At 42.5% G+C, this 23,670-nt stretch overlaps 1 long non-coding RNA gene across 1 annotated transcript; it reads right to left on the reverse strand.

Annotated features, from left to right (window-relative positions):
• Nucleotides 1-5,580: 5,580 nt before the first annotated feature.
• Nucleotides 5,581-23,144, reverse strand: LOC310674067. The gene is made up of 3 exons (XR_014509371.1): nucleotides 23,083-23,144; nucleotides 9,994-10,093; nucleotides 5,581-7,498 (listed from the first exon to the last, which is right to left on the reverse strand). It is a non-coding gene; the product is annotated as an uncharacterized lncRNA (long non-coding RNA).
• Nucleotides 23,145-23,670: the final 526 nt, after the last annotated feature.

Here is a 23,670-nt window from a genome sequence, read left to right on the forward strand (position 1 = left end):
TTTGCAGTTAAAGGTTTGGCCTGAAGATGTAAGTCACAAAGCTATGGGAACAAATAGTCAATGAACAGATTAGCCTTGTTTAAAACGTTGCTCCATGGAAGTGTGGACAAGTTCAAAAAGGCAGTAAATTAAGTGAGCCATCTGAGACAAAATAGAAGCGTTTGGAACATCATCCTCCACAATGGCAATACAGTGGTCCTATCTGACATTGTCCTTGCCTTTAAGGTTTTAAGTCAATACAATGTGAGCGCTCTACCGCTTTTAATACGCAGAACAGTAGTAGAAATTGAGTAGCCCACAATGAGCAGTTTGTGCTCCTTGACTGCATGTACACTGAGCATCCAAAACACAGGTAAAATACACAGACTGTTCCTATACAGCTGGGGGGGGGGGACACTGAAGGTGAAACAGGGCTATGAAAGCCACCCGACATGGATTACCCACAAGGTGTCATTTTCAACCCTTACCTTCTCGCTTTGCCCCCACAGGGACTTTCCCCCAACCTCTGTTGGAACTAATGGATCCCCTAAAATGTTGGGAGCAAACCTGGTGGTTTGGGTTGAAGGCCATCACTCCCATAGATCAAGAAAAGACAAGCGAGGATATGGGCATGAGGCACAGTTGCTTCATACCTTTACCTTTTATTACATCTGTTAGTTGCTTTATCCAGAATTTCTAGCATGCTAGTGAAAGAAGGGTGTAGCCTTGCCTTCTTTCAAACATCTGTAAAAAGATTTGTGTGTGTGCATGGAGGATCATTCCACCATTGAGATGTCACTTGATTTGGATGTGCTACAAGTCAAAATCAGGTTTTCATCTTGATGAGAACTGGGCCGCTACAAACATTAGCAATAGCACCAGAAACAGATATTAAGATAGCCATATTATCTGCAGAAGATTAAAGCAGTTGCTGACTGTCTTTGTTTTCCCACAAGTGTCACCTTAGCACTTATTCATTTAATGTGTCATCAGTGTCCAATAAGTATTGCAATTTTACCACCCAGAATGCCAGACAATATGACAACAGTATGCAACTGTGCTGCCATAACGAGCAACATTCCCTGCCTACAGCTTTTGTTAAGCTCAAAGGCTCCCAGACATGAAAATGTAATGATATAGCCATTGGTATCAGAAATAATTATATCTTCACATTAGTAGCAGATATCTGAAGAAGCAAAGAGGCTCTTTCCCTCCCTCCCCTTGAAAAAATCCTAAGAATTGCAGATATCTTTTGTTAAAGTAGGGCTGCCATACGTCGAGATTTCCCCAGACGTTACCAGGATTTCAAAGGAGGAATTGATGTCCAGGGGGAAATTCCAAAAGGTAGCACTTTATTTTGGATGTTAGGCAAGTTAATCAAAATTTTGTGGGGGTTTTGGGGGGTAAGCCCAACAATTTTGGGGCCTTCCTAAAAAAACGCTCAGCAACTTTCAGGGTGTGCTGAAATATGGCAAACCTAGGTAAAGGACCTGCACCGCTGATTACAACTGATTTTTTTTACTTTTACTCTGCATGTCTGTTTCCCTCAATAAACTCAGCATGGAAGTTTTCCTCAGCAGTACTGTTGTAGGTACGAAAATAAAAACTGGAACTGCCATGTGTGTGTTTATAACTTGTTTTTTTATTCTTATTATTGTGCACTGCAGAAGTGTTTGTTATGGCAAACATACTTAACTAAAAGCATTTATTGTGCTGTAAACCAGTTAATAGCCACGTGGGCCTCAAAACTATCAAATGATACTCCGGGGAAGGAATGTACTGCTATGTGTGTTATACACCAAAGCAATTTCACATAAACTCCCTTCTATTCTCTTTTAATTAATTCTGAATAATTGCCTCCCCTTTTTTTGTACTCACTGTAATGCCAGTTCTCCACCTGCCAAGGAACCTAAGGATGGAGACAGGAAATCCAGATGTTACCCAGGCCTGTTTCCATACATAGTGTGTCAACTATTGAATGCTCCTCTTTCCCAGCAGGCACTGGTGCAATCTGCATAGTATCTAACAGAGCCTTGCTGCAAAAGTGGCTTGCTGAGTTGTTGCAACCTCTATGATCGCTTCCTGACTGGTGGGTTGTGGTTGCTTACTGGGATGAAGAGGGGGAGGTGTCAGGGAGGTTGGCATGGTGCAGCCATACTAGTAGACCCAATCTGGCAGTCCTGCTACTGTGTCCACACCACACCAAACTTCCTGCCACCTCATACCTCTCCCTCTCATTAAGCAACAGTGGCCCGGCTGTTGGGAAAGTGGTGTAGCAGCACCACGGCACCCAGTGAGCCACTTTTGTTTGAAGGTCTGTTTTCTCTTCCCACACTCAGGGTCTGCCTAAGACATATTGAGGCCTGAGGTGAAGGTCAAGATGGCGGCCTTTCCCCATTCCACATACAGAAGCTGACAGGGCAACTGAGGAAGGGGAGACAGGTCTTCAACCTGACCAGGGTGTGGAATTTTTTCTAATGTTTTATTGACAGGAGTTCGGCTTTTGTTATTACTCTGCTCTGTTACTCTAGTGGTGTCCAAAGTTTCTTCAAAGAGGGCCAGATTTGATGAAGTGGAGGACCATGAGGGCTGACCAAACTGCCACAGGAGCCAGATTAAACCGACTGGCAAGACGAATTAAGCCCCCGAAACAGACTTTGGACATGCCTGCTCTAGAAGAATGGTGTGGTGCTCTGTTTCTTCAGGTTAGTCTCGAAACTTTACATCAGGAGTAGCCAACAGGCTGGTGCTGCTGCAATGCAACTCCTATCATCCCTTACCATCCCTGGCTGACTGGGGCTGATGGCAGCTGTAATCCACAACATCTGGTGAACACAATATTGACCACTGCTGAGCAGCTCCTACCCATCATTAAATTGCAGGTGCAGCTGTAGATTGTTAAGCTTTAATAATATTAAGGTTGCTCCCTATAATGAACAGTTTTAATTAATTTAGCCTTTAATCATCACTTTTAATCCCACACTTGCGGGAGGGAGGAAATCCATGGGAAAGGGATTTTACTTCTTTCTTTCACTGCCTCAGCTCTAATCATTCGAGAGGGGTTTTTAGATAGCATTTCTTAGCTCGTCACACAGCTTACTGCAGTTTATCCGCTCTTTGCTTCAAGTTCTGATTATAACAATCCTTCATTATTTGCTTTCTCAATCTGTTGCTTATTTTGATCAGGTTAAGACCGACCCCTTCCTTTTCCTTTGATTGTTTTGGAAACAGTACATTAACTTGGCTGGGAAGCATTTCCTCAGAGAGATTTTTCTAAAGTGCTCTGCAGTAAAATCTGTACCATCTTGTATCCTGCACAAACAAGGACAGATTTTTGTCCTCCTCCTCTCTTATCCCACTTGGCAGATTTCCCACAGCTGATGTGACTGTCTTGTAAAGGGTGCCAAAATCTTCCTATTCTCTGCTCTTCCCTTTATCATACTTGTATCAATCTTTCAAGAAACAAACAGGTGAGGTGAGATGTGATGCTGCATTTTAATTGGCATCACCCCCAAGGCTTTTTGAGAGGTATATGCCAGGCAGAAATTCAACAGATTAATCCTTTACCAACATTACATCTCCAAACAAGCAATGGCTGAACTTAAATTTCTGCCTAGTCCTCCAGGTGCTCTGCCAGGAAAAATAAAATGAGAAAACCTAAAAGAAACCAGTATGAGATCCCCATGTTATGTAATGCTCAGAGCTGGCACAGGCTCCTTCATCATGCTATGGGGGGAGGGGGCTGGTCTAGGGCCTTATGAACTTACTTCTGCTGCTGCCACTGTCAAGTACGTTTGAGGAGAAATGGCAGTGGGCCCATTACAAGTCTGGTAAAAGCTTACCTTTTTGCTCAATCTTTCCCTTACCCCCTAATATCAGACTTTTTTATGCCTTTGAATCTCCTGGGCCTCTATTTTATTTGTTTTTATATGCTTTTAATGCACCCCAAAATGACCATAGGCGCACTTTCTTGTAAGCAAGGTAGAGAATGTTCTAAGCAAATGTTAATGGGACCAACTCAATGTTGTGGAAAGAGCAGAATAACCCAGGAGCTAATAACCCAGCACAAGCCTACGGCCAACAATAGATTTTAAATCTACTGTCATGAAGCTGGATACTTTCTCTTATTCCTCTTTACCTCACAAGGAACTGTTTCTGGAAAATGCTGGGGGAAATTATGAAAGAAATAGAAGGAATTGCTATATATTTTTGGTTTGAGACTGAACCTATCTTTCTGCGGCAAGCAAGACCCAAATAACAGAGGCTGGTGTAGGATTTGATTGAAGATGAGTGAGACCCACTTGGTTCCCCTCAGATTGGCTCAGGATTTCCCCAAACTTCCCCAAGCCAGTTCACAAACACAGAAAAGTGTTCTCTGCGATGGTAAGAGCCTTTGGAAGAAATCTAGCTCCTAAAGGTCTCCTTGTTGTTCAAATTGTTGCAAGTGGAATCCCTGATCTGGACCTTGTGCAGAGTAGAAATGGATTTGCTCTCCAACACAAGAATGAGTTTCAAAGGTTTACTGTAAACAGTCTTAAAATGCTTACAAATAAATGCTACAAATTACAAGGTAACATGGCTCTTAAACAAGCAAGCAATGGGGTCCAGTCTTCTTTTTAGTTCTTAATACAGTTCAACAAACTTTCCTCTCTCTGGTTCCAGAGAGCAAGAGATCCTATGCAACTTACTTGTACAGCAACGCTGAGCTAAGTTCCTATCACTGCCACTGGCTCCATCAACAGCTTTCACCTTCCTGCTGTCAGAAATTGCGCAGGTTTCCAGTGATGAGTCATCAATTAACCTACTCTAGCCTTTCCTTGCTGTATTTACCAAGAGTTTAACCTCTCTTGCCTAATACAAACTTATCTACAGACACAATCTTTCAAGCATGATGCATACAAAAATTGCATATTAAACTCATATCCTTAACACATGCTTCACCATGCTATTAGCCTGGATGACAAGGGTGGGAAGAACCCCTTCCCCATTTTCCTTTCCTGTTGTGGCCTCTACTGTCAAATGAGAAAAGGTGTGTGTTTTGGGTGGTGGTGGCAGCAGCAAAGGCAGCTTTGGAGGATGAAGAAGGATGATGGAAGAAAGGTAGCGGGGGGGGGGGGTGGATCAGAATTCTCCCCCCTCTTGTATTTTGAGCAAGCAGAACAAGAATTCCAAAGCTTGTAAACCTTCTCATTCAGCGATGTGAGGGTGAGTAGTTTATGAGCTCCCAGAGTTTGTCTTCAGGTCCCTGCTGGGTGAACCTCACTGACATCTTTAATCCTTTCCCAAAGCATTGAGACAAGTAAGTGGCAAGGGCTGCCTAGTGTGATGGTTAACTCACTCTGCCAAATAAACTCAAACCAATGGATTTTCAATGAATAAATAATTAAACGGAGAGAGAGGGAAAACTGCTATGAAGTTTAGTTACCACTAATGAATGGGAATATATTCTTCTTTTCTTTTTGGGGAGTGGGGGGAGGGGTGGAAATTCTTAACATAGTCAGGAGAATGAGAAGATCAGACGCTAATGGGATTGCTTTTTTAACCTGTTATCAGAATGGCAAATTCATGATGAGTGTTATATTATTCATTTATTTAGCTGATTTCTCTTGCACTTTCTATTTTGGGAGAGGAGGAGAATCTCTAAGTGGTTTACAGCGTAACTTAAAATATTAAATACAGTATCACAGACTGTCTGAATAGAACATTACATATGAACAAAATGAAATGCAACAATAGAATAAAGAGGCACATTTACAACAGGATCCTTAACAACAACAACAAAAACACACGAAATTATCCCCCTAAATGTCAAAAAGTTAGAGGTAAAAATCAAATGTGAAAATTCAATAAAAATTCCACATATGAAAGCATTGTTACTGGCTAAACACAACAACAAATTTTATTTATATCCCGCACTCCCTGGCCAGAACCGGGCTCAGGGCAGCTAACATCAAAATATATGATACATTTAAACATTACACTTACAGTTTCGGCAACTCAGTCCACTCCAATTAAATAAAACCAAACAAATATGAGGCAGAAACTGCACCTCCCTTCCCTTCATAAAGTACGGTAACATTTCACCAGCTCCTCCTTAGCACTTTCACACACACAAACCCTCACTCTCAGCCATTCCCAGCTGCCATACTCATAAAACAGTTAGTCACTAGCCAGCCATTTGTCAAGAAGCAAACATCTGGTCTACAAACAATCCATATCAACATTAAGTTCAATATACAACCAGCTCATTCACCCACCTCCATCTGGGGCAATACAGTTTGACATGCAAATATCAACATAGCCACTCCCTCCCTATTTCCCACCCAGGTAGCATCTTACTCTGTACTGGTTCATACTGAGTGGTATTATTATAACCCAGATTCTCATCCTTGGCAGCAAAAAAAATAAATCAAAAACATGATTCCAGTTACTATCCAAAAATGCATCACTCACTTTCTCCTCCTGGATACTAAAGTCAACAATGCAAACTTCAATAAGACAGCGCCCTTGCCCTCATGATGGCATCATATGTAGCCTCATAAGAAGTTTGCAACCGTGTTTATAAATGCTGATGAGTGAGCGCTCACACAGGTATTCAACAAGAAAGGCAACCATTTTCTGGTATTTTGTTACATAGAGGCAAAGCTTTACAAGAAAGTTGTTAGCTTATAGTCAGATTTTCATGGTGACATGCTTTGAACAACTGTCAAAGATTAAACCCCCAGATGGGATTAATAAAACTATGCCACCACACAGGAATGCTTATGCAATAAAATGTGGAGCTGATTGACATATGCATGCCCATCAGTTGTTGCTTCATCATCACTAGATGACTGGCAGCTGAATGTGTAATGTACCAACCATTGAAAATGGGAAATGATCTGATAGCTCTCTGGTGGATATTTCATAATGCCAGGATTCACTTGATGTTGCTGTCACTGAGTGATAAGCATGTAGTCTGTGTGAATTCACTCTCCACAGGAGAATGACAATAGTCAGAGTCAGCGCATGGTAACCTTTTCTTGTCAACAGAAAGAGAGAGACTGAAAGAGAAAGCGAGTATTCTCTGTAACACAAGGTTAACTATTCAGGATTGCAATCTAGATATTTACGGTATATCATCATCAATCAAAGGTTTAAACTTTAAGCAATTGTAACTAGGGATGCCAGAGAATTCCACCAGAGGCAGAATAGGGAATGGAAATTCCCACAATTCATCTGTTCATCCGAGGTCAGGAACAGAAACCGCACAAGCAAAATACATGCAGTATTTGCTGTTATATTTTTTTATTTTTTATTACTTCACAAATGCTGTGTAAATAATTACACTATTTTCTGCAGCATTTTTTACGTCTCTTCTATTGAAATTGATGCCTTCTCTGATGGAAAAATCCTGGCTGGATCTCAGTGTCCGGGCTGAAAGATGGGGGTCGAGACGCTCCTTTAGGTATTCTTCTTCAGCTGCTGGCAAAAAGCCATGGCATGTTCCCAGATACCAGTATTTTGATTTCAGAGAACTCTGTTTTTGGAGAAAGGAACATAACAATGACTTCTCCTGAGACCATCAGCCTAAAAATGTCTTGCTAGTCAGCTTCCAAGTCCTTAAAAAGACTGAAAGTCAAACACTCATCTCCTTGTGACTCCTGCCTGCTAAAAGAATACACTGAATCATCCAATATATTTCTTTTTTCTCCCCTTTTGTTTCAAATTTTCACTACTTCTTTTTGTTGTTGCCCCCGTCAAAATAGAGGCGACCCCAAAGCAACGTCTTGGAAGCTTTAATTTTTTCTCTCTGTTCTTGTTCCCATGGATACACTCAATTCAATTTACAAGAGCATTGGAATATTATCTGAGGATTACTGGGGCATGATACCATTTCAAAAAGAAAACACATGTCTGCCTGCTCTTGCTCCCTCATCTTCCCCATCGCAAACCCAGTAGATTTAGATGCACAGGCCGCATTGCACCCAGGTGATCTTCTCTCACACCATATTTGTAGGACACTGCTCTCACTGTTTACACTGAAGGTCTTTCCACCCATGATTCTCTCTCATTGTCGTTGCAAACAGTTGCTAGTATAATGTGTTTAATTGCATAAGCCTAATCATTGCAAGGTGGCTTTAGCAGGCTACTTATAACATCAGTGGATGTACTTCCCATGTAATATATGAAAATGTAAGGAAAACCTGGTGGATCAGCCAGTGAACCATCTATTCCTGCTTCCTGTTCTCCCAGAGGCCAACCAGATCCCCTCCTGTGGTTGATGGAAACCACAGGAGGGAAAATTGCTGTTGTGCACACACACAGGCAGGAGCTGTGCACAACAGCAATCTTCCCTCCTGTAGTTTCCATTAACTGATACAATGTGATTAAAAACAACTGGCAAATAGCCCTTCCATATAAAAATTAGTTGTATGTGTTATGTATTCAGTGGTCTGTGTTTGCCTGAGCTTGTGTCTGGACTAAGGATTCTGAGCCCCTGTGTTCTGATTCGATACATGATATCCAATCACAGAACACTTCAGGATTTGGGCCTCCGCCACTGGCCCTTAAACTCTGCCTTATGATTCACAGCTTGGAAGTTTAGAAAGCCAATCACGTTGGGAGTGGGAGTGGCCCAGGCCTCCAGGAATGTATATCAGCAGTTGCTTTGTCCCTGTTGTCCAGTTATGTAGTTCAATAAAGGTTCTTGCTGTTATCACTGTGTCTTGCCTCGTGGGAACCCACCTACACTTCAGTAAGATGGCCCTGAAAAGAACAAATGTTCAACCTAGAATATATTTGTGGTGTTTGTCTGTTTGTTTGAAAAATGTCTGCACAGGGGGAGAGAAAGGGTTAATATGTAAACCAATAGGAAAGCCGGAGGCGAAGCCTACGAGTATATAAAAGGGCTTAGTTTGAGTTGGTTGTTGGTGGGTAGTTGGTTGGTTTTAGTGGGTTGTTTGGTTGGTTGGGAAAGGCAGTTGGAAAAGCAGTTGGCAGGCAGTTGGAAATAGAGAGACAATAGGTGCTGTGGGTTCTTGTGTGAGGGGAGGTAGAAGAGATAGAGACAGGATAAAATAAGACTAAGAAGGTAAAGAGTAACAACGTCTGGAATGCAGTTAAAGTTTGTTTGTGTCTGAAACAAACTACACTCTTTGTTAACTTGAGAACCTGACTGAGACTAAGTGATTTAGTGGGGAGGACCTGGTTGGTGGCAGTGGATTAGTAGTGCATGGGTCAATAGTCCATGAGATGACCAGGGGCTCCTAACAAATGCCACAATACTGCTTAGTCAACCACTGAACCATCAGTAAAAACTTAGAGACTCAGCTGGATCTGACCAAAGGCCATAGAATCATAGAATCATAGAATCATAGAATCATAGAGTTGGAAGAGACCACAAGGGTCATCGAGTCCAACCCCCTGCCAAGCAGGAAACACCATCAGAGCACTCCTGACATATGGTTGTCAAGCCTCTGCTTAAAGACCTCCAAAGAAGGAGACTCCACCACACTCCTTGGCAGCAAATTCCACTGTCGAACAGCTCTTACTGTCAGGAAGTTCTTCCTAGCTAATTCAGCCTCTTGTTCCCTAGAGAATAGTCCTCTCTTGCTGTTTCCTAGTAGCTGGTATGTAATGCCTATCAACCATATCAACTCCATATTGCTATCATGACTGGGAAGCCATAGACACACCATCCATGAATTTGTGTAACCCCCCCCCCTTCCCTCACTGCCCATGCTAATGACCAACTGCGAATCTTGTGGTGATGAGCAAAATAGGGTGGGCAAAGAAAAAGTGAAGTAAATCCTGTGATAGACTGAGTGTCAAAACTACATGCTATTAAACTGAGAAGCCTCCCACAAGAGGCCTCCCTCATCATGACCAGCATTTTGCTAGTACATGTGCTCTGTACTGAGCAGAGAGATCATCACAGCACCTCTTTCCATGGCACACATGCAGCACGATCTGCAGCCCAGCATTATCTAGATTTGTTTTTAAGCCTTCATTTAGCATCATTGAAGCAGGCACCTGTATTTTCCTGGGCAAATCACGGAACTATGTCAGCTCATTTCAATCTCAAAAGGTCTGTTGTGTTTTCCTCCCGATTGGAAGCTGCATCTGGTACAGGCTGTGAAGGAAACATAAATAATAGAATATTTTTAAAGCTGTAGGATTTGGTGGTGGAGGAGGAATATGTGTGGCAGGGGAGGCATCCATGTTTAGAGGAGGAGAATGGTGCTCTCGGGGGGAATACCTTGGTCCAGATCAGTAACTTAGGATGTAGCAACACCACTTCAGCTTCCTTGTTTCAATAGGTTTGTGGTGGTGGGGATAATATAGAGGTCACACTTGTGGGGTAAATAGTAAAAGAATTGGCTGGATCCCTAAATCCAAAGCACAGGGCTAAACACACACTCCAGCAACAGAGAGCCCCCGGTAGAATTTAGAAGTCACCATTTTTTTCCTAGTAGAAAAGCACTGCTCAGTTTCTCATATTCAGCCATAAATTCAGTTCACCTCATTTCTTCAGCAACCTGCATTTTTTAATTTAAAAAACTCCTCAAAATACAACAGCATTTGAATGCAAATTTCTCATAAAGAACACAATTTTGTAGGCAGCTTTGACTAATGCAAGCAATTACCCTCACTATGCATCTTTCTGTGCTATTTTGTATGCACTGCTTTGTTGGAGAATTGCATTGCAAGATTCAGAAAAGTGCCCATTTTAAATCATAACTGTGTTTTGGTTTGCATATTGGTTCAAGAAGTGTAAACTGGACAGCTTCTCATTAAAATGCAAATAAAACTGAATTTCTCCCCCAACCCCTTATTCTGAGCATTTCTTTACATTAATATTCCTAGACTACTTTTCCTCTGATATGTCTTCAAAGTGGCTAGCAAAGTTTTATAAAATCCACAGTCAAACTATCAAACTATCAAGAAATGAGGACACTACAGGGGGAAAACAGTTTGCACAACAAACCACAGAAACAAATCCATCAATACCAAAGACCCAGCTAAATAAAACTGTTTCTTCCAGGAGAACTGGCAAGTGAGGCATGACTCAAGAGTGATGCCACTTCCGAAGCCACCATTTCTTTTCCTCCTCAGCATATACAATTGCTTAGACATCCTTGTCAAATACAGTATCCTTCATACTCTCTCACTCATTCTGAGGCTCTGTGGTGTACCACTTTCCAGGAATGATAAAACTTGTGCTAAAATAAGGAGGACTTAACAACAGGAATAATTTGTAGTGTGAGGACAAAACAAAAAATGGTTCTGGTGAATGTTCTGACAGGAATAGAATTCAATGTTATGACCTTGAGGAAGTAGAGGCCAGATGAAATACAACCGGTAGGACAGCACATTTCTTCAACCAGTACTATAAGCCAGAATTCCTGAGATCCCTTGCCCCGTTTCTTTAGCAAGTCCCCCTCTGCACACGATAAACCCATGATATGGATGAAACCTGTACTAGCCAGCCAGGCATTGCTCACCTGACTTCCTGACACCAAGTGCCCCTGCCAGACCCTGAGAGGAAGAGGGATGAGGCCACCCTGCTCTTGCTCAACCCCCATGGACTTCAACTGAGTAAAGCTTTGCCAAGAAGCTTCCAGCTTTTCTGTCCTGAACGTTCGCTGCACGTGTTGGAACTTTCTTTTGTTGTCTTTCCAGACCAACCTGCATTGCATAGATGTATCACAGAATCCTGGGAACCTCAGCTTGCCCCTCACAGATTTACAATTCCAAGCACCCTTCTCTAACTACAGTTCCCAGGATTCTTTGGGCAAAGCCATGTGTTTCTAAAAAATTATTAATATTTTATTAAGAAACTTTCAGTCATGGAAAATTAAGCGCGTTAAATGTATGGTTTATGTGCAGCCCACGATTTCATCTCTGGCTTGTCTGTCACATTGGAGACCTGTCAGCTTTTCTTTGTTTATTTCTCCAAAGGACATCAGTGTTCATTGTTCCCCAGCCAGATGAGGCTGATGCACATGATGAGTCAGTCTGTTTCTCCTGCCTTCCCGAAGCCAAGCTGGAAACTCAGTGGGAAAAGTTCGGCTCCAGTTTAGCATAATCTAAACCCTCTGAGGAAGCTTTAATGTCACTAGCTTCTCAGAATGGCAGTTAAGGATCTTTCATCAGCTTCAAGTGTTTTAACACCATAAATGTTTACACCAAGTTCTTATTCAGTCACTACATATTCTATCACTTACCAACATGGATCATATCCACTGAAAGTGTTAGAAACATGCTATAAATACTTAAAAGTCACTTGGGGCTAGGATTGTACAGAGGAATCTATTTCTGGTCCTCGACAATTTTGTTAGCAAGTCCATTTAACCACCTTTCTACAAATCCACATATTTTTTAAAAATTGTATTTAAATACAGATTGAAATACATACTAAAATATTTGTTTCACCACACACACACATGCATACATTAGAAGACAGAATCGGGATTCAAGATGACCTTAACAGATTGGAGAACTGGGCCCAAGATAACAAAATGAATTTCAGTAGGGACAAATGTAAGATTCTACACTTAGGAAGGAAGAATCAGATGCATAAATATAAGATGGGGGACACCTGGCTTACTAGTAGTACATGTGAAAAGGATCTAGGGGACATGGTGGACCACAAGCTTAACATGAGTCAACAGTGTGATGCAGCAGCAAAAAAAACCCCTAACGTTATTCTAGGCTGCATCAACAGAAGTCTAGCGTCCAAGAGCAGTAATAGTACCACTTTATTCTGCCTTCGTCAGACCACACCTGTGTCCAGTTCTGGGTGCCACAATTTAATTAGGAGGTTGACAAGATGGAAGGTGTGCAGAGGAGGGCAACCAGGATGATCAAGGGTCTGGAAACCAAGCCTTATGAGGAACATTTGAAGGAGCTTGGGTATGTTTGATCTACAAAAGAGGAGACAGAGGAGATGTGATAGACATCTTAAAATATCTCAAGGGCTGTTTTCTCCTGCTCTTGAGGGTAGGACTCAAATCAAACCAATGGCTTCAAGCTAGAAGAAAGGAGATTCTGACTAAACATCAGGAAAAAACATTCTGACGGTAAGAGCTGTTTGACAGTGGAACGGACTTCCTTGGAAAGTGGTCAACTCTCCTTTTTTGGAGGTTTTCAAGCAGAGGTTGGATGGTCATCTGTCATGGATGCTTTAGTTGAGATTCCCGCATTCCAGGGGGTTGAACTGAGTGACCCAAAAGTGTGCAAAATTTGTCAGTTTGCTTTAAAACATGGGGCAGATTTCTTGGGTCTATACTGGCTATCCCTGAATGCTCTGGGATGAGTTAAATGTGCAGTCCTGTGGAATGGGAGTCCTTTTCTGCTACAAATCTATTAGCATAGGCACTTTGGAATGCTTCCTAAGGGCACAGTCTAATGTTTTATTTAAAATATTTATACCCCCGCCTTTCCTTATAAAGAAGGGCTCAGAAATAAGGGCCATAACATACAAAAAGATTAAAAATACACACAATAATGAAACAGAGCAGCAGGCCAAGAGAGAAAAACAAGTTAAGATAGTGGGGAGGGGAATCGTTAAAGCCCCATTATAAAGCTTCCCAAGAGAGCATCAAAGGCTGGGTGGTAAAGTCAGGCATTAAAAATCTTTTCAGAAAGAAAAGCTTTAAGCTCACTGCAGAAAGGCAATGAGGAGGGGGCAAAGAGGCCTCCTAGCGAAGGGAGTTCCAGAATCTGGGTGCAGCAACGGGAAGGTGCCAATTCCTTCTTCCCATCAAATGTGAGCTTGTAACTGAGAGGAGGTGTTCTTTAACTATTTTATTATTTCCTGATGTGTGGGCGGATTCATTGGAGAAGAGGCGGTGCTTCAGATAGATGCCCTAGCCCTGAGCTGCATAGTGCTTTAAATGTCATTTTACTGCATACTGGGGTAATAAGGTATGTACGGGGGGGGGGGGGATCACACGTGCTGCTGGGAGTTCTTTCACAATATGTATCAAAGTGCATCTGTTTAATTTCAATGAGACTGATATAGTTTGATTTTGTTATTGAGATCTGCATTTTTCTTTCTCACCCTTTCTTCCTCTCTCTCATTCTATTTTGTGGTCATTTCAATGGCGATGATTATATTAAGACTGTACGGTCACTTTGCAGTCTTCAAAATTTCAAACATTTTTTTTTTTTGCTGGTGTGGAAAAAGTTCAAGAGCTAAAGAAATATATTCACCCACACCAAATCAAAAGCTAAACTTTGAATTGTGCCCAGAAAAAACAGGAACACTAACTAATGCACACGTGTGAAAACATACATACTAGTGCAAAATGTAAGCTAGCCAGGCAACCTTTTCATAGGCAAAATTCAAGATTCACAGGATAACCCAAAGCAGACATGGGGTTTTTCCTCTCAGTTTCTCTTCCCTACCATTTGTGGCTTTGATTCCTGCTGTGAACAGATTCTATAGCTCTGAGTTAACTAAAACTGTCTGTCTTTCCTACATACATCTCTTTCTGGCACAGTGAATGACAGAGGCATTGTCTAAGAACCATCCACCAGTTTATATTTAGCCGGGTTTTTTCTGATTAAGTTTTGTCGCAAAGGAACAAATTGTGTTGCTCATCAGCATGTGCTCTACCCCCCCCTACAAAAAAAAACACACATTTTAAACAAAGGAGGTATAAGTGCTGTAATTACATAACTTGCAAATAATCAAATCACATCAAACTATTAGCAAAAACAATTAGTGCTAAATTACAGAAGTTTGACAATTAGTGACAGGTGCAAATTCTTTGGCATCCACCCCCTTTCACTTATAATTGTCCTCCTCCATGTTACACTGTGTTCTCCTTTGTCTGCAGAGGGACTGAAATGTCGAAGTGCATCTCTAAGTAATGGGTATTGCTTATTCCTGGGGAATTGTGGGAATTGTAGTTTTGTGCAGGGTAAGGAGCCTAAGGGTTTCTGATACAGAGTTCTGAGCATTTCACCAGACTATAATTTGCAGCTTTGGGTGATGTGAAACTGAAATGGCATAAGACAAGTGTGTGTAGATGTTCTGTATCACAGAGGTGAGCAGAAGGCACATGACTCGCACCTGTCTTCCGTATTTTACTGGTGAAACAAAGAAAACTTGGTGTAGCTAGCATATCGCCCAAGTGTCCTGATTTTCCAGCAACAGTTCAGCAACCCAAAACAGACGTGGGATTTTTCTCTCAGCTTCTCTTCCCTATACCATTTCTGGCTTTGATTCCTGCTGTGAACAGACTCTAAAGCTCTAAGTTGACTAAAACTGTCTGTCTTTCATACTGTACATCAGGGAGACTGGGCAGGTGGGGTGCTGGGGGGGGGGATCCCGCTTTGCCCTCCTGAAATGTTGGAGGGTGTGACACAGCAGGCTGCCTTCATATTATTTCTGCAGAGGACTGCACCTTGTTCAGTCAATTCCATCCCATGGATAATGAATGGAAAGGGGCATAGCTCCCCCCACTGCAAACCTCTGTGCAGGAGCCTGCTTTCTGGGTATAAACAGTGCAGAGAGAGCACTTTGGAACCTGTGCACAGAACCTAGTGCATGCAGAATGAGGGCAGAGACAACAGGATTGAGCTCAAGCCACTGATCCAAACCCTTTGGAATGTTCATTGTCCAGGGAATTTGCTGGCTATTAAACTATGTTTCAGTTCATACAAAATAACATTTACTCCCTTGGTTTTTTCTATTGCTCCATCTGTTTGCCTGTTGTATATCTTGCCACATATGCAGAGCCTTCCATAAGTAAATCTGAAAAATCTGCCAAGGCAACTATGAGAGAGATATTGCCCATTGGAGATCACAAATAATGTTCCTTGCAGTTCCTGTTACTATTCATATCAAGACTTGTCATGGGGAAAGCGAGAGCAGAGAATGAGAGAACAGACAGAAAGGCCAACAATGACTTACAAAACTAAGATCTGCTTGCCTGACAAAACTAACACATCATTTTAAACCCAATGTCATCTCTTAGCCCCAGATCAATAGCAACCAACATGGTAGAAGCATATTTGAGAACTAGAAAAGAACCCATGGTAGAAAGGCAGCCTGCAACCCCCTTTCCACAAAAGTGGATAGATTTGCTCATGCGCTAACCTAAAGTGTAACGTGTCTGCTGATTTGGGACACTGGTTTGTTGAATGCGCAAATGTTTCAAGCAGCTGGTTCTCTATATTTGATTAAAAGTTTACAATTACCCGAGTTTGTTATTAAGCAGTTGCCATGGAGTACAGCTTGCTTTTCCAACTGTCCCGGTGTCTGATTTGGGTGTTGTTTTTATACAAGTGTGTTCTACATTGCCCTGGTAAGCCAACAGCATCTGTTGTCATCTGTGCACACACAGAAGCATCCGTCCGTAGCTGATGTCAAGTTGTAATACATCCACAATGTAAGGCAGTAATGATTGTTAAATAAAGCAAATCACAGACTAAGAAGGAGTAAAAACATTCTTCCTCCAAGCCCTGAGAGAGAAGCAGCTAATGACGTACAAAGGGGAAATTAAGCAACAAAAATGTCCTTTCCGGTCTGACTCTCCAAAATAGAACTAGAAACCATGGAGCAGATTTGTAGACAGGTTTGAAAGACAGTAACTTGCCTGAGGCTACTTAATTTGTAGTGCAGCTGGGATTTGAACTCACATCCAAATTAACAACATTTCCATCAAATCACAGTGAAAGGACTAAACAGGTGTATAAAAGAAGATGAAAGATAAATTTAGCAGATGTCAGGAGAGTAATCTGCTCAGGCTAAGCTTGTTTACAGCTGTAATGACGCAGGGTGAATAGTCAAATGAGTCTGAGAAACACTGGCCTGTGAGCGCTCCACTTGGAGAACAGCCTTTACCAAAGGTGTCATGGGCTTTGAAGACATTCGAACTCAGGACACAAGGGAGAAACGTTCTAGGAGGAAGGAACGTTTGGCAAATCCACACCGTGATCAGCTCCCACCTGGAAACCAATGTCCCCACTGTGGAAGGACATGTGGATCCAGAATTGGCCTCCACAGTCACTTACGGACTCATTGTTAAAACCTTGTTTATGGAAGACAATCTTACTCAGCTATGAGTGATCACCAAAGAAGAATCCAAATGAGTAAGATTGAATGCCCAAAGTTCATCATTTGCAGTTTCACACAAGCCCTGCTAAGGTTTTTTGTCTTCACACATTCTCCATTGTGCAAGGCTGGTCTGAGAGCCCAGCCCTGCCACCCTCCTTGGCTTGGGGCTGACCTTTTGCTGTGGAGAGGCTCTCTCCCTGCATATTGAGGGTTCATGGTGAGCAGTCTCCCCAGCTTTGAAAGTTCAGCTCCACCACATGGACCGGGGTGGGGCAATGATATTCCACTGCCACCTGGCTTGTGTGGTAGAGCCAAAACAGCAGCAGCTACCTACCAGCAGCAGCAAGTTACACAACAGAGAGACTGAGTAAAATGGCACCATTTGATAGTTTGGTATTGAGCTGGAAGCTCCCTGGTGGCAGGTAAGACTATAGGTCTATCCAGCCCAACACTATTTTTAAAGGGTGCAAAGGTTTATTTCATTGCATGATCTAAATTCTTTTTTTCAGAATAGCCTGTCACTGAACAAATACCCTCTTATCCTTCTGCAAAGGTGCTGCTTTGCTGCACTGAGCTGGCAACATATCTTGAATATTAGGATTTGAATGGATCTCTACACTTCAAACATCCCATGGATTATTTTTGCTGAAAAGGGATTCGGAGGAAAGCTTATTTTATGTTCTCTAAATGATACAAATTGCCTACAAATGGTGTCGAGTTTTTTTTTGGGGGGGCACTATGTGAAGGGATTTCTACTAATCCTCAATAATTTTTCTGGCAAATTAGATCAAAGGCTTTTGTAAGTCCTTTAATGAAATGGCAACACTATGTAATTTTTCCATGGCTTGGGACTGCAATCTATTATAGCTGTGGAGAGCACCACATTGTCTATCTCTGGACTAACTACTCTATTCCAAACTTAAAAATGGAAAGCGTAATGTCAGGGGACTGCCATCAAGGGAGGGGGGAGAGGTAGGAATGTACAGACAGCCTCCCCCCCTGTTGAGCAGCTGCACCTCCTCAGAGTCTGGTGAAGATGAGGGCTCAGGAGAAACAGATGAAGAGAGAAGGGGGGGGGGGTGATGCAAAGGCTCACTCAGGCTGAGATGAGCCACGACACCACTCCTAAGGAGTTTGAAGTGCCACTTCCATCGCATAGTTTTCGCCAGCAAATTAAACATAAGGAAAAGAGGTGGAGAGGGGGGTTTTCCTGGACTTTTGTGCTGGAGGGCAAACAGGAAAAAACCACTTCCAGAATCTGCTAGTGATTGAGGCAGACATGGATTTTGGACTTCTGCATTGTACATAGTTTTTGCACTCAATAAAACCTGTAAAAGACAGGTCGGAGTCCTGGCTGTTATCTTCATGAGCAACCACACACATTCCTCACACGTAATGCTGGTGGTCAACAAAAGAGGTTTAAAGACTCTCTCAAGGCAAATCTTAAAAAATGTAGTATAAACATAGACAACTGGGAAACACTGGCCTGTGAGCGCTCCAGTTGGAGAACAGCCTTGACCAAAGTTGTCATGGACTTTGAAGATGCTCAAACTCAGGACGAAAGGGAGAAATGAGCTAAGAAGAAGGCACGTTTGGTAAACTCTCACCATGATCAACTCCCACCTGGAAACCTATGCCCCCACTGTGGATCCAGAATTGGCCTCCACAGTCACCTATGGACACCGTTAAGACTGTGTTCATGGGAGACAATTTTACTCAGCTATGAGTGATTGCCAAGGAAGAAGAATGCCACAATATATTTATAAGTCTTTGTCAAGGCTCTTGGTTGTAATTGAGGAGGAGAAAGAAGACAAAAGAGTTAACAAATAATTGGGTGAAGGTTTTAAAGGATGGGATTTAAAATTATTACGTTGGGCAATCTACTGCCACAGTGGAGAGGTGAAGATGAAAGAAAAACATGAAACAATTATGCAGATATCCATAAACAGCATTTATTAATATCTGGAGAATGTGAAACTCCTTAAACCTGACAATGAGATAATAAAGTCTGAATGCTCTGTGGATGCTATGATAATGATGAGTCACTGTATGAATGTTGCTTCTGAAATATTGACAAGGAGTGAACACTATTCCAGAAACTGCCCCTTTGTGTAGGAAAATTCACGCACATTAAAATTCTGGTGTATCTGCCTTGAATTAATCTATTTCAGTTCTTGGGTGGAACACAAAGCTGTTTACTAAGAGCCATTGTGCCTGCAAAACTCCTGTGGTTCTCTCAGGCTCTAACAGGATTTGACTTGCAAGAAATCATAGCCAGAGTATATTTACTTCACTTCGGGGGAGGGGGGGCAGTGGCACAAGCTGCATAAAATACTTAGTAGGTCTCAGCATGGGACGGCAAAGGATTGTGTTGAATCTCTAACTGGACTCTGAAAATGATGGTGAAGTGATGCTTCCCTTTAAAAGATCAGGCAGCTGAGATGAAAAAGCTTTTCCTCATCACACATCCAAAGAGCAAACAGGTGGCTCATTAAAAAAAAAAAAAAAAAGCGCTTTCAGGATGATCACGGCTTGTTTGTTTAATTCTCTGCACTAGAGACAGGCCATCAGGAAGAAGCATGCATTCTACCCCCATTTTGAATGAGGCTCTTGGTAGCATTTCTTACTGGGAGTTCTCCCTCTGGCTAACCACCTGCTTCATTGCTTGCAAGTTGCCTTTTATCCCCAGTCCTCCTGTGAGAAGGCCTCTTGTCCACTCTGGCCATGGCCAGCTCATGTAAGTCCCTTAGAGCTATATGCTCAGGTTACTCCACGTGTTTGCGTATGTAAATAACACACGTGCACAAAGAGAGACCGCTGTGAACTGGGATGCACATGCAACTTCTTATATGTACAGCCCAGTTCACAGTAGTGTTGCTGGCAGACATTTCTCTGGCTTCTTCTTTGCCAGGAAGTGATGGAGAATATGGCTTCCAGCTCACACTTGTTTCCCTCCATCTGATCATTTACCTGGGTATGAAATCATGTGAAGAAACTTATCAGTATGATCTGACCTTTAAGACTATATCCTTCTACTGCATCCCTTGAAAACAGCTCTCTGTTCAGATCATCTATTTTAGTGAGAAGAAGGAAAACACACTGGCTCTGAAACGTGGCTGATTGCACAAATTCTATCTTTGCCTTTTATCCATAAGGACCTAAGAAGAGCCCTGCTGGATCAGGCCAATGGCCCATCTTTTCCAGCATCCTGTTCTCACAGTGGCCATGTCAGTGTTTGAAAAAGAAAAGGTTCTGACCTCCTTTTTACTCCTTTGCTTAGTCCTCAGACCTTAAAAAGGTAAAGGGACCCCTGACCATTAGATCCAGTCGTGACCGACTCTGGGGTTGCGGTGCTCAGCTCGCTTTATTGGCCAAAGGAGCCAGCGTACAGCTTCCGGGTCATGTGGCCAGCATGACTAAGCCACTTCTGGCGAACCAGAGCAGCACACGGAAACGCCGTTTACCTTCCTGCCGGAGCGGTACCTATTTATCTACTTGTACTTTCACATGCTTTTGAACTGCTAGGTTAGCAGGAGCAGGGACCGAGCAACGGGAGCTCACCCCGTTGCGGGGATTCGAACTGCCGACCTTCTGATCCTCAAGTCCTAGGCTCTGTGGCTTAACCCACAGCGCCACCCATGTCCCAACTAAGGTCCCTCGGACCTTAGTTGGCACAAAAGAGTCTTTGAGAAAGAGTATTCTTGCAGAGTGTTGCTGCTTTTATTCTTAAAAAATCTTCTTTTCCAACCACGACCAACAGCTTTTACACACACCAAACGCAACCACCAGCTTTCTACCATCCAACCAACCCACACCCAACACTAACATTGACCACTCTATATATACAGGTACTCTTTGGTGAAAGGTTGCATGAGTCATTGTAGGCCACTGACTCATGCTGACTTAGTTCTTTTAGCATTAAAAAAACAGTGGCCAATTTTTAGCCATGACAAGCCACCCAAATGCCTGTGGGAAACCCACAAGCAGGGCCTGAATGACAAATAATGTCCATAAGGTAAGTAGCCAAATGAGCATTGCTGTACTAATTATACACTGCAAATATTAAACTAGTATTTGTATCACGACACAATGTGTATCACACAACTTTTTTGTATTCGCACAGTGTTCACTTATGAAAATACACAAATAGGACGAGTCTGCACTTTCATAATGTCAAAGTGCAGAAATGGGTGTTTGGATAGAGTTGGAAAAACTTGCAAATGCTCAGCTTACAGCATATGTTCTGTGATTCAGAATTGTGTGTGCATTGAATGCATGTTAAGGATGACATAAAACAATTTTCATCCCACTCCTCATGATGTTTATGCTGTTAAAAGTTTCAGCTGCTGATATCTGCTCCCCCACCCAGCTGCAACTGAAGGCGTAAGAGCAAGCCAGGCTAAGCTGTTTTGTCTGCTAGCTCTAGTAGCTGCTCTTATAGTATGTCTTTAGCAAGTCAAGATTTGTGCAAAGAGGAGTTTTTGGGTCTTCCGGATAACAATGTACTCTCCTGCACAATCTGAAAACTGTGACTTCAGCTGGATGCTAGAACAGGCTAAATATAGCCCATACGCTGTATGTGAAACTGCACATCTGCCTATGCATCCTTCCTACATTTTAGCACATCTGAGACTCAAGCCAGAATGCTGCTGGTCTACAGGCATAACCAGGGAGACTAAAGGCAGCCTCCCCCTGGCCAAGCCAGCAGGATTTGCGCTATAATGATCTCATTGAAGGTCATTTGTGACTTGCTTAAAGGCCATCCAATTTGAAGTCCATGCGTATTAGCGGGACAGTGAGCAATCCTGGAAAATTAGCCATTTCTCAACTGGCACAAACTCTAGTTGGACACACTAGGGGCAATCACAGTGAGCAATGAATTTCAACAGGATGTTCCGAAGCAATCTGGGCCCCTGTACGGAAGCAGGATGCAGGTGCCTGGACCCCTGAAGAGCTCAGGAAGGGCTGTGCGTAGCTATGCACAGGGGGACCAGCTGTCCACCTACAGATACAAAGAAGTAATTACTCTCAAATGGCACAATAATTAGCACAAATATCAAGATCTGACAGTGTTTCCGGAATCCTTCCCAACTCCAGTGGATGGATCACTATGTAAATGCTACCAAATTGTTGATTCGAGGTCTAGTGGGAGTTTTCCCTCCTCAGGATGGAAAGGAAAGAGAACTAGGGAGAAGACTTGTCTGAACCAAACTCCACCAGAAATCCAAATCTCCAGCAGTTTCCCAGCAGCATTTATTTTTATTTGGTTTGTCCAGCACCTGATATCAGTCAACAACAAGTGCCAAAAGCCCACACAAAAGCTGTTTCCTTCATAGCCAGCCAAGGAGTGAGATAAAAGTTTTTCTTTTTTAATAACCACATTTTATTTTCCTTTTTTCTCTCTCCTGAAAAGGTACACAAGGTTTTCACTTCAAAGTACAGAAATCTTAACTACACCGAGAGCTGGTGACCATATTGCATTACTAAGGGAAAGGGAAAGAGCAGGTCAGACTTGCAAAGAGCTGCACATGTGAATTAAGAATCCCTTGGCTACTTGGTGGATAAGTTGTTTGAAAGGTCTGGTCTCAAGTGAAGGATTTATTGTGTTTCAGAAAGAGAGAGCAGCATGGATCAAAGCACTGTGACTTTTCACAGAAGAAAATAGCATGATCATGGAAGGAACAGATTTTCCTGACTTCCCTTTAGTAGTCTTTCACAGTAAACTCACACTAGCATTTATAAGAACCAATTATCAAATCCAGAAGTGCACCTTGCCCACAACAGTGGCCTGTAAGATAATACTTAGCAATATATAGAGCTTGCAGTTGTTCTAAGCATTACATGTCTATTATTATAGTTGCACGACGACCCTGTGAGGTAGGGGTGGAGAACCTCAGGCTCAGGGACCAAATGTGGCCCTCCAGTTTTCTCTGGCTGGCCCTCAGGACTCTCCCAGGCCACACAAACCGTGGATCCTGCTCTATGGGCTCCCTGAGTGCTTTTGCATGGCTGGAATGTTCCCTTGAGCTTTGATCATTCCTCTTGCTTACCTGGATGTAGAGGGGCCAGGGGTGTAGAAGCTTCAGATTTCAGAAACCTCATGTTGCCTACTGTAGAAAGGGAAGAGCTGCAGCTATTGCTCCACCCACTTTTGCTTCTGGCCCTGTCCACCATTGGCAAGTGTTATCTGGAATATTGCCCATGGGGGAATGTGGCCCTCAGACTGAAAAAGGATCCCTGCCCGGCCTACTGGTAAGATGTTGTTGTTGGAAAAAATACATTGAAGTCACTTGTAAGCTGCCTTGAAAGGATTCATAGTGTGAATGATATAAATCCCTGTAATAAATAAGTAATAATATGCTGTGTATATTATCTACAAGGCCTGAAAGAGAGCATTTGCAAGCATGGTTGGCTTGCATCAAGTAGAGTGGTACCTCAGTTTTCAAACGTCTCCATTGACAAACCTTTCAGTTTTCGAACACTGTAAACCCAGAAGTAAATGCTTCCGTTTCTGAACGCACCTTGGAAGTCAAACGGCTTCCGTTGAGTGTATATGTTATTTTTCTCAATTTTCTCTATTAAATTTGCAAATCGCCCTTTGCGCCTTGGTTGTTAAACATTTTGGAACTTCAACAGTC

The sequence above is a fragment of the Podarcis tiliguerta genome, assembly GCF_965153285.1.
Source record: "Podarcis tiliguerta genome assembly, chromosome: 1".
Classification (NCBI taxonomy): domain Eukaryota; kingdom Metazoa; phylum Chordata; class Lepidosauria; order Squamata; family Lacertidae; genus Podarcis; species Podarcis tiliguerta.